Consider the following 10549-nt stretch of genomic DNA (forward strand, 5'->3'; position numbering starts at 1 on the left):
ATCCATCATAGTAATGGTTTAAAGCCCTCATAACTAAGAAAAAAGAAAAAAACTAGTTGGAGTGCCAACAACTAGTATGGTTGTAGAAACCATCCACTTTTCCTTTCTTCCCTTTATTATTTTTTACTTCCTTCCATGGCCCTAGGCCATGTTGGATAACAACCAATGTTGTATCCATTGTGTTCGGAGGAAGGGGGGGCTTCTTTTCATATTCAAAGCTCTCTATTTCGTGTGATCTTTTAGTTCCTAGAATCATTTCTTTCTTTGATGTTGCTGCTTCAATGGCTAAGACATTTGATGTGACTAACATTTCTATGTTCTGATTGGGATTTATGGTCTATGGAGGGAGCTCTTCTTGAGTGTCATTTTCATTCATTTCATCATTTCCTTTTCTAGGGGGTCCTTTTAATTCTCCACTTCTTCATTATCTGAAGAAAGGGGGCTCATAGGGATGCAATATTTTTGTTTTAGCCCATGGTCCTTTCCTCTTATTTGTTGTTTTTTTGGCTAGAGATAAATTGTCTTGTAAATTTCTTGTTAGGTTACATACATGACATCTAGAGGTTGGTTTTTATTAATCAAGACTCCTTGTCCATTGGAAGTGACAATTATTTAGTTGGATGCGGTATGACAACCCCTTTGTGAGGCCGATCTTCACACAAATGCAGGAAAAAGTGAAAAGCCCCTTTGTTATTATCTCATTGTCTGTTTTTACGAATACTTCCAATGCATTTCCAATGTCTTCAAGTACTTCATGATGCCAAAATGTGTAGGAATTTACAGGGTAAGTTCCTCAGATAGAACACCAAAAGACACCGCTCACAAACAGATCATAGATCAATACACCAGTACTTTTGACGTGGTTAAAACCCTCAAAGAGGGAAACAGTTCACGGCCTGAGCCAACGCGGCCACTTCAGGCAATTTATTAATAAAAGAATGAAAATTTACATATGCTTCTCTCATAGACGGATTACCCTACAAATGACCCTCCATGCCCTTTAAATAGAGATCATGGACCAATCGGGTGTCAAGCCACGGATCAAGTGTCGGTAATACCGAGGAGAGAATGAACTGTCGGATCACTGCATATCGTGACCGTCGGATTGTAAGTTACAAAATGTACATAGTAAAGAAACACACTTTACCTAACTCTATACCTAACTCTATACTAGACCAAGTTGTACTTAACTATTTCCTATGTGTCGGAATATCCTAACATCCCCCCTTAAGAACAACTTGGGATAGGATTGAAGGATTTACAAATATGACGCAATAGGAGAAGGAAGGAGGCACTAGAGCCTATCCCCCTTTAGTGACAACTTCCTGAACTCCAACCATAAATCAAATTTTAGTGAACTTCGCCTCTGTGAGAGCCTTTGTAAAGATGTCTGCAACTTGATCATCTGTTGAACAATATTGCACTTCAAGAACATGGTCATGAATGAGCTTTCTGATGAAGTGCATGTGCAGTTCAATGTGTTTGCTGCGCTGATGTTGGACTGGATCTTTGCATAGCTGAATGGCACTTTGATTATCACACCAATGTGTAGTCGGATGCTTCTGCTGAAAGCCAAACTATGACAGGATTTGACGAAGCCACAAGGATTCCTTACTAGCTTCTACGGCACCACGATACTCTGCTTCTGCTGAAGAAAGAGAAATGGCACCTTGTTTCTTGCAAGCCCATGTAATAGGTCCTGAACCAAGAGTGAACACATAACCTGCAGTAGACTTCCGATCATCAGGGTCACCAGCCCAATCAGAATCAGTGAAACCAACCAATAGAGGAGCTACTTCGGCACTGTAATGAATCCCAAACTGAACTGTACCTCGAACATAACGAAGTATTCTTTTAGCTATTTTCCACTGAATTTCATGTGGGTTTTTCATAAACCGAGCAACAAGGCCAATGGCAAAGGAAAGTTCAGGACGAGTATGGGTTAGATACAAAAGTTTTCCTACAAGTTGACGGTATAAGGTAGCATCAACTTCAGGAGAAGTATAAGTGGCTGAAAGTTTGACTCGAGACTGAAAGGGAGAAGGGGCTGGCTTACAGTCTTCCATGTGAAGATGGTGGAGAATATCACAGGCATACTTGGACTGAGAAGGGGAAATACCTTCCTTGGATTGCAAGACTTGAAGACCGAGAAAATAATGTAAGTGTCCTAAGTCTGTCATTTCAAACTTCCTTTTAAGGCTAGACTTCACATGGTTTATAAGGTTGGGATCACTACCAGTCAGGATAAGATCATCAACATAAAGAACAAGAATGATAAGGGACTTGCCCACTTTCTTGGTGTAGACAGTATTGTCAGAATGACACCTAGAAAAGCCATTTTCTAAAAGAAAGTTATCCATTTTGGCATACTAAGCTCGAGAAGCTTGCTTGAGACCATAAAGGGATTTCTTAAGCTGGCATACAAGGCTGGAGTCTGTTTGTATAAAGCCAATAGGTTGTTCCATATAGATTTCTTCATGCAAGTCCCCATGCAAGAAGGCGGATTTAACATCCATCTGATGGACTTCCCATTTGAAAGAGGCAGCAAGAGAAAGAACAAGGCGGATAGAGTTCATTTTGGCAACAGGGGAGAAGGTTCCAGTATATTCAATGCCTTCAACTTGTGAAAAACCCTTAGCAACAAGATGAGCTTTATGTTTATCAACTTTCCCATCTGGTCCATACTTGGTTCTATAAACCCATTTGCATCTAACAAGTTTTCGTCCCTTTGGTAGAGGAACAAGATCCCATGTATCATTTGCCAATAATGAATGATATTCTTCATTCAGAGCTGCTTCCCAATCTGGATGGCCTGAAGCTTCTGCAAAGGTGTCAGGATCATAATTCACTGAAGCTTGAGCCAGTAAAGAAGAGGCTCTCTCGAACTGAGAACATGTACATCGTTGATCTGTAGGATCTCCGGCAAGATCACCTGCTTCATCTCGAGTAGCACGGACCCATTTTGGAAGCTGAGGAGCTGAAGGATGACCCTGAGAAGGTGGGGGAGGATTTTCATCCTCGCTTTCATCATCTGAAGAAGAAATATTTTCAAAAGTAGAAGAGATAGGGAGAGGTGGCACATCTATTGAACTAGGCTCACAGGCCGATATATTTTCAGCAAACTTTACATCTCTTCTAATGATAACATTTTTGGACTTAAGTGGAATAAGTCTATATCCTTTGAAATCTTCGGAATATCCAACAAAAATACATTTTTCACTCTTAGGTTCTAAAGATTTATGTTTCTCATCTGGAATATGGGCCCATGCTTAACTTTTGAAAACACGAAAATGACTTACATCTAGTTTGATTGAGCTCCATGCTTCTTCATTGCTGCTTCCAAGGCTTCCATCTTCTTAAAGCATTTGGATTCTAAGTGGCCATCTCGATTACAAAAGTTGCAATGTCTATCAGTCTTCTTCACTTTGTTTTTATTCGTCTTATCATTTTGTTGAAATGATTTTTCATTTTGAGGTTGAAATTGCTTAGGACCCTTGTTTGGTTTAGGACCATTCTTTTTAGGATACAACTTCTTAGGATTCTTTGGATTTGGTTTCTGCTAGGCGGCTAACGCTTTCTTAGAAGAGTTTCCAAGATGAAGAAGACCAAGGTGTAAGAGTTTTTCTTGTTCTCTTATTAAAAAATCACAAAAGGAATCAAAGGAAGGGGACTTGTAGGTTTGTCCTTGAGAAATGAAGGCTTCTCTTGTAGAATGGAAGGTGGAAACAAACACAGAATAGGCTGGTCCCAACTTAGTAAGAATGGAGTAGATAAGGCTACTATCTTCTTTCTTAACCTTAACACCTTCCAAGAGAAGTTTAAGGGTCTTGAACTTGGACAAAAAATCTTCAATGCAAGAAAAATTATTGGGGTCCAATGTAAGCAATTCATTTTCAAGTTGATGGGCTTTAAGTTCATTTTTAATTCCAAAGACTTTAGTAATCTGTTTCATTGCTTCATCAGGAGTATCAAGTTCTGCAATATGGAATCTAAGATCTGGAGAAATAGACATCCCTATCAACCCGCGTGCTTGGTCTTGTCTATTTTCCCATTTAGCTACCTTGTCTTCATCTTTTGGTTTGGTCTCTTGGCTTGTGGCTATTCTATAAAAACCTTTACTTCTAAGTAAATCCACAATGTAGGACCACCATTGGAAGTAGTTGGTGCTGTCAAGAATAACTTGGCATGGACTTTCCATTTTAAAAAAAAAACTGAAGCTATAGATGCTGAAACTAAGTGTTGCAATGAAAAGATCTCGAAAAATTAGGCTGTTTAAAAAAAACGGTTCTGAAAACGACTTCCGGATGAAGAAGTTATGGCTTTTTGAAGAAAATTTGATCAAGTCGCCGACGAAGTGCAGGAATGTGCGGAAATGAAAAATCCACCCCCACAAAATGAAGACTTGAACCCAAGACCTCTACTCTCATAAATTAGCTTTGCACCAAGTGAGCTATACAAAAAGTTTGAGAGAGAGAGAGAGAGAGAGAGAGAGAGAGAGAGAGATAGAGAGAGAGAGGGGGGGTTGATGCTTAGGTTTGCGTGCTTGCTTTGAGAAAGCTATTTTTCCCTACAAACACAAAACCCAACACGGATATACAAAAAAAACAAACCTTGCGGCTCGAAGTTAGCTTTAGCTGAAAACTAAATATTTTCAAAAACGAACCTTGCGGCTCGAAGTTAGCTTTAGCCGGAAACTAAATATTTTCCTCAATGTTTCTGATTTTCTAAGATCACACTAAGGCGCAGCGGAAAAGAGCATACGCATGAGAAAAATCCTTCCTTTCTGTTTCTGATTTGCCCAGATCGCACAGAGTTGCAGGGAAAAGAGCATACACAGAAATGAAAGGTATAGATCCGGTAATAAAAAAGGCTAAATAAACCGAAACCGAAATAAACAAGAGAAAATAACTGTAAACTGCAAATAAACACTGTATACCTCCAGATCTTAAAAATGACGCAGCTAGGGCTACCAGAAACCTTTTCGCGTGAAACGAAAGGGGTTCCACACTGGAACAGATGCTCCCAACACAACAGAGTAGTCCTCTCAGCCCGAAAGCAGTCAGAAATAGTAGATCTAGGAAACGTCAGTCGGATGCAGTTCTACTGGCTTCAGATTTGAATCACCAATGGGCGCGGCCCTCAAATAGCTCTGATACGATGTAGGAATTTATAGGGTAAGTTCCTCAGACAGAACACCAAAGGACACCGCTCACAAACAGATCACAAATCAATACACCAGTACATTTGACGTGGTTAAAACCTTCAAAGAGGGAAACAGTCCACGGCCTGAGCCAACGTGACCACTTCAGGCAATTTATTAATAAAAGAATAAAAATTTACATATGCTTCTCTCATAGACGAATTACCCTACAAATGACCCTCCATGCTCTTTAAATAGAGATCATGGACCAATCGGGTGTTAAGCCACGGATCAAGTGTCGGTAATACCGTGGAGAGAATGAACCGTCGGATCACTACATATCGTGACCGTCGGATTGTAAGTTACAAAATGTACATAGTAAAGAAACACACTTTACCTAACTCTATACCTAACTCTATACTAGACCAAGTTGTACTTAACTATTTCCTATGTGTCGGATATCCTAACAAAATGGAAGTGGGAGGTTTTGCAAACAAATCCAAATGGGAATTTTTGTAACTTCCATGGTAGATGAGTTGAAATCTAGAAGCTAGGGAGTAGTGAATAACCCAAGTCTTCCCCAGAACCACGATCCTTCCTTCAGAATTTTCTGGTAACATGATTTTAATAAAGGGCATATTATGAAGAAACCCTTTGAGCATAAGTAGATGTCGTATTTTTTGGTCCATTTTTTGTAGATCCACTGGTAAAGGTCTTCAGTTTTAGGCAAAAAACAATTAAATCTACATATTACAATCCCTTTGTAAAAATATGAGAACATATTGTTTACTTGTGAGTTCTTGAAATTTATCTGTGGGTATTCCTCCTTCTTATCCACTATGTAAGGGCCAAGAAAATTCCTACCTAGGGTTGTAGCTTTAACATGTCCAACACCTCCTCTAGCTACTTCTTTGTAGGAGACAGATGGGAAAGGTCTAGTTCCACCATACAATCCTGAGACCATAGAAAGAGTGGAGCCTTTGATTATCTTATAATCTTTGAGAGTCTGCAAGTCTTATAACTATTTCCCTTTTAAGATGAGATTTTGATGTACTATGGGCATCCCCTCATGCAACTGAATCTTGTTTTTGAGGATTTCCACTGAGTCCTTATCCTTGTCCCAAATCAATATGGATCTACCAGATAGGGTTTTTATGAATATTTGGAAGAACCCGCTTTTATATGCGCATGCTGGCAAGTTAGACTGCCTCTAATCTTTGATGGTGCCACTTTCCCTCAGGAATTATTTCTTGCAGTCCAGTGGTTGCGAGGAGTGGAACATCTCCTCCTTCATTCTTAAGTCTCTTCCAACTTAATATAAGACTCAATCTAGGAGTAATAGTATGATATCCCTATGTGCAAAAAGGTGGATGGTCGGTTAATGGCCCCATAGTACATGCCTATCATGACCATCATGGAAAATCCATGTTGTCATCGTAGATCCAAGCTTTGGATGCCTTTCTATGATACTATTCTTTCTTTACAAGTTTATAGGGAGCTAATATACAAATGATTTTAACAGAACATAGAAATTTCTTACCCTCAAGAATGGTTTGTGCAAAATAGTAGGGGTTGGACCCTTCCACAGGATAATGAGCCAAATTCTCCCTTCGATCATCACCTTGGAGGATGTGAAGGGCTTCACCTTTGCACCAAGGTTTGTCTATGTGGTAACTCATGGGCATGAAATCAGTGATGGAACTAGGCAAAGGGCCACAAAGAGATCAAACCCTAGGGAAATGCGTGACCTCGATCGTTCCATCCAATAGTGATAATCAAACCAAATTTTGCATAAAAACAATAATTTATTTTCGAGAACGTCCTTTTTTCTTTAAATTAACATAGATTACATTATTATCAAATATAACTTTACAATCCATTTATATGTAATATATTAACAACAGATACTCATTAGCATAATAGTATAATTCTACAGTAAATGGTAAAGTGTTTCAATGAAAACATACATAAACATGAATATGTTAATACAATCACTATGCACCCTAGTCAACAAGGGAGGAATAGCCCAAACCGAGGCTATTTAATATCCCAAGCTATTTGGTATGGCTACCCTTGATGGGTTTATAGGCTCTGTTAGCCTTAGATCCTTTCCTCTTTCGAAGAAATGAATCCGAGGAAAACTAATCCTACTCTAAACTACGGTTATCCCATACTAATATAAAATAAATTTATACTATTCTATGGTTAAATTACAACTACAAGTTAATGATCAATTTAATGATATAAATGAAATGGTCAAAAGTAAACAGTCTAAACTTGTTATGTTTGTTTAAATAAAAGGATTGTAAGTTTCGCCTCTAAAAAACTACAAAATGTTATGTAATTCTAATTTGTACATTTCATTTAGAAACTAGATTTCAAAAATATAACACAACAACTTTGCTACAGAATCAGGTTGTAGAATCAGGTTAGAGAATCAAAAAAATTATACTATAATACATAAATGAAACTGCTATTTAATCTATATAAATGTACATATATACAAGAGAATAATGATGGCCAAAAACTCATGTAACTAACTATGTCAATGAAAGATGAATAATGTTAAGCCAATGAAAAAAGGAGTACATAAAAACAAAGAAATGTTAATTGTAAATTAGAAATACAATTATAATTTAGATTGTTGTTAGTATCTTAATGCAACATGCTCATAAAGGAAAAAGTAGTGCCACAATGCAACTCCTTAATCCTTAGGAGAAAGTTGCTTTATGATATTTCATTAAGAATGCAATGGCCAAGAATCTATCTAATTAATAATATTAAGACTAAGACTATGAACTTATTATAACAATTCTTGTAAAGATAGCAATCTTTTAGTTCCTTCGTTTATGAAACAACTCTATAAACTAGTAATAAAAGGCCATAAAGTTGTATGAATTATTACGACATTAAGCACTCATTCTATGCATATATGGACACTCTTCTCATGATAAAATTAAAAATAACTAATATCTAAGTAATAGCTAGATTCACTACAACAAAACAGACAATTTGTATCAGATTTAGTGCCTGATTTTAGTGCATTCTTTTTTACAATTGGGATGAGCAACTTTCCACTAAATCTAACTCTATTTTAATTTTTTTAAAGCATCCTTTTTTGCACCTGATATTTCATCCATTTTCATGCTAGATTTGGCATCCTTCCTTACACCATATTACACATCATTTTTTGCTTCAAATTTTGCACCAAGATTTGCATTTGATTTTATGATAGGTTTTTCTTCTAGTTTTGTGCCATTTTTTGCATCTATTTTTCATCATTTTTTTATTCCTATTTTGTGCCATTCATTGCTTCCATTTTTGCACCATCATTTGCATCAAGTTTACACAGTCTTTTTCATCCAATTTATCGCCTTTTCTGCATTCATTTTGTGCTGGATTTTGCATCTATTCTTACACTAGGTTTTTCATCTAGTCTTACACTAGTTTTTGCTTCTAATTTTGTGCCTATTTTTGCATCTAGTTTTTCACTAGCTTTGGAGCCTATCTTTGCATCATATGTTGAATTTTATTCAGCACCAAATTTTGCATCCATTTTGTGCTCGTTTTTGCGTCATTTTTTGGACCATTTTTTACGTCGACTTTTACTTTTGATTTGTCTCTATTTTTCGCATTCCATTTTGCACCATATTTTGCATCATTTGCTGCATCCAATTTTGCATTGTTTTTAACACCATTTCTTGCATCCAATTTTACATCCTTTTGAGCATCCTATGCTAAGCCATGTGTTGTGTCGACCTTATCATCCCATTTTGTGTGTAATGTTAGACTCAATTTTGAGCCATTTTTTACACCCACTTTTGCATTTGTTTTTGCACCAAGTTTTGCATCACTTTTTGCATCCAAATTTCCATCTCAATTTTCATTCAAATTTGAGCTATTTTTATGCCCATTTTTTCACTATTTTTTTGTCTACTTATTTGTTAAATCTTGCACCATTATTTACGTCTACTTTTTCATTGAATTTTGCATCATTTTTGGTGTTTAATTTTACATCATTTTCGCCAGCCAAATTTGCATTCTTTTTCTACATCATTTTGTGTCCACATTTGCATCTCATTTTGTGTCTATTTTTGAGTCTAAATTTTCTTCTAATTATGCATCATTTTTGGCTTCCAAATAGGGTGTCCTTGGTTTCACCTTTTTTTAGCCCCATTTTGCATCTTGTTTTATGTCCTTCCTTACATATTTTTTTTTCCTTTTTGTACCCAAGTTTGCATCTCAAATTTACACCATTCTTTGCATTATCATTTGGCATCTTAATTTGCATCATTTTTTCTTCTTTCTAGCACCCAACTTAGCATCCCCTTTTGCATCCTATTTTATATCTAGTTTTCTTTCCTTTTTTGCATCTAGTTTGGTGTCCATTTTTGCATCTTTATTTGCGCCCAATTTGGTATCCTTTTGTATGCCTTGTTTTGTTCCCTTGTTTGTGTCTATTGTTGCACCTTTTTTTACTTCTAGTTTAAAACACTTTTTGTGTCCTTATTTGCATCTTGTTTTAATGCCTAATTTAACATCCAATTCTACTCCCAATTTTGTATCCATGGTTACATCCATTTTTACATCCACATTTGACTTCTTGTGTAGAGTGTACCCTTTTTTTCCCATTTATGACCCCCTTTATGGATTCATTTTACTAATTTCAATTGAATAGTGAAATATATCACAGTTTCTAAATTTCATTACAGAATATACCAAAATTCAAATCGATAACAGTGTTTGTAAATAAATTTAAGGGAAATTCACAACATCCATCCAAAAAAATAGCAATGTCATCATATACAATAATTGTCCATAAAAAATCTTAAACACATTTTAATTTAAATATATGACTACCAAGTCAACACTCATTGCAAATATCATTATTCCAAAATAAATTCACATCCACACAGCAAAGGAACCTTTGGTCACCTCTTCCGATGACCCAAAGGGATAATAAGAATATGAAGAGATGTAAGATGTTGGTTGTAGTTTATCTAATACTAAGAATTCTCATAAATAAATCACTTTTACATAGTCTCATGTCAATTACTTTGCAAGAAATCCCTTTTACACAACCTCCTGTCAATTAGGAAAGTTATGACACAATAAATCCATAATAATTGGATCCAAGGTATACACAATCACTAAAATACAATGGTTTCATTGTTCCTTACTTATCCTATGGTTAGTATTTTCTAATATGAATAAATGGAGACAATGCTTCTTCATATATGCATTGTCTATAATGCAGAGTAATGCAACATAGTATGAGCTAATTTAAGCTTTCTCGGTAATGAGTACTCAACAACTTAAACAAGTAGAGTTATTCTCAATATTAGCTTATTTCTTAGAGATCATTTGACTCATTTTAGTACATACAAATAAAATTAATGCAAATACACC

The sequence above is a fragment of the Pinus tabuliformis genome, chromosome 6 (genome assembly GCF_031772625.1).
Source record: "Pinus tabuliformis cultivar Carrire ecotype Pingquan chromosome 6, CPIR1, whole genome shotgun sequence".
Taxonomy (NCBI): Eukaryota; Viridiplantae; Streptophyta; class Pinopsida; order Pinales; family Pinaceae; genus Pinus; species Pinus tabuliformis.